This window comes from Galeopterus variegatus, unplaced genomic scaffold (assembly GCF_000696425.1).
Source record: "Galeopterus variegatus unplaced genomic scaffold, G_variegatus-3.0.2 Scaffold2986, whole genome shotgun sequence".
Taxonomy (NCBI): Eukaryota; Metazoa; Chordata; class Mammalia; order Dermoptera; family Cynocephalidae; genus Galeopterus; species Galeopterus variegatus.
Window position 1 is genome coordinate 193,285 of NW_007729097.1, and position 2,350 is coordinate 195,634.

Here is a 2,350-nt window from a genome sequence, read left to right on the forward strand (position 1 = left end):
AACCAGGTTCCCTCTCTCATACATATAAGTTAGAAAACTTTGCATCTTCAAATACAACAACCAAAATAATTTTTTTTTTTCATAAAATGCTCAAGGATGGCAAAGACCAAAATCCTCCATGAGGATTCTGGCGTTAGAAAACTTTGCATCTTCAAATACAACAACCAAAATAATTTTTTTTTTCATAAAATGCTCAAGGATGGCAAAGACCAAAATCCTCCATGAGGATTCTGGCCTTTTCCCACCTCTCAATCCTGACCCACACCTCCAGTTTACCTTCTCTGGGTTGGTGACACTTTAGTTCCTTCCCTCTTAAGAGTCTTTCACTGATTATTACCTGTATTTGAAATGCTCCTCACATTTTTTTTGCCTAGGTAAATTGTGCTTAACTAATCTTTCACATTCTCAGCCTAATATGACTATTCTACCACCTCCCCACCATTCTTCCAAACACACACCCAATCTGGGGCCCCTGTGATGAGCAATGTTAACAGCTTGTAATTGTCATTAATGAAATTAACAAAATTATGATTAAATATTTTTGTGATTATTTGAGTAATGTTTGGACCATAAGATTCCAGGGGGCAAAAATTTTGTCTCTTTTGTTTGCCATTGTACCCAAAGTATTTAACACATATTGTGAATTCAATAAACATTTTAGGAATGAATTAATAGACTGAATGAGTGGGTGAGTAGAAGACAGTTGAACAGATAGATACTTGGTTGGATGGAAGAAATAACTCATGGACATAAGTATATACCTTTTTGTCCCTCTTGGCTAGAAACTTGAGTCATGGAGACTAGAGAGTTCAAGAGATTTTGAGGGCCACTAGAGATTATGCAATTTAGAAAATCTTAGTGAATTTTGCTCTTTTGAGATGAGTTTGGACATCTTGTTTCTCCTATGTCTCCTCTTATTTGTCCTAGATATAATGAAACAAAAGTTTTGGACTTTTTCACTTTCATTTTGAATGACAGAGTGGTCTCTATCACCACTAAGATTCTCTGGGACAGAAAGGAATCCCAGCTGCATGGGGAAGGAGTCACCAGTAACATGGAATAAAATGTGAGAATGTCACGTGTGCATAGTCCTGTGTCTGTCCACAGTACAGTTAAAAACATTAAACTGTTGCAGTCATTAAGTTTACACAGCTTTGTATTTATTATTATGTTTGACTGTGAAGAAGAAAGAATAAAAGTTATTCTCATTTTTCAGATGAGGATTCCAAAGCTCAAAGAGAATTAGTGCTCAAAACAAGTTTATGGTAAGTCTGAGACTGAAATTTACATGCAGGGCTCTGAATGTGCATAGTCCTGTGTCTGTCCACAGTACAGTTAAAAACATTAAACTGTTGCAGTCATTAAGTTTACACAGCTTTGTATTTATTATCATGTTTGACTGTGAAGAAGAAAGAATAAAAGTTATTCTCATTTTTCAGATGAGGATTCCAAAGCTCAAAGAAAATTAGTGCTCAAAACAAGTTTATGGTAAGTCTGAGACTGAAATTTACATGCAGGGCTCTGAATCCGTGTGCTGTTTAAGGATTACCATATGTCTCACCCTCACCATTCTTCCTGCAGCTTGTTTTATAATTTACTGGTTGAAACTACGTGAAATTTCCATTTTTGTAGGTCAAAAATTGTCAAATGTGAGCGATTTCATATGGTCCGGCTAATAAAAACTGGGCCTATTATAAGTCATTTATGCTTCTCATATTCATAGATAGTAATTCTAAAAATTCTCTATTNCTGAAAATCAAATACACAGAAAAGATGTAACATGTTATAGCCAAATACAAGGCTTAAAAATACCCAAAAAAGGGTATTCTTTGGAGAAATGGAGAATACAAAAAGAGCTTCAATCTTTGAATTCCATAACATGATTATTTAAATATGTGTATGTGTGTTTTGTCCCACATTTTATTAACAAATCTTTCAGTCCATTGATTTTCAGAGGTATGAGACGGCTTTCTTAAGTTGGTAGTTCAGTATAGTTTTATAGACTGAATAAATAGAGTCCTCTAAAACACAAAAGTAAATACATAAGTCAATATTATGACAGTCTTATACAGTATTACAATCAATAAAGTGAATTTAAATTAAATGAAAGCCATGTTTTCTATTTCACAGGGGTTCATATTAACCTGTTTAACCTGTTCTCATAAATTTACCAAGGTGCTCAAACTAATTATGTGACTAAAGGAAACATGTATATTCACTGTTGTGTAACCCAAAATGTGTATAACCCTGTTGAATCCGAATACAGAGAATGATTTTCCCCTCCTCCAATTAATACTAGGAAATACAAAACATGTATTCATTTTCTCTGATTGACAACTCCAATTTTGAA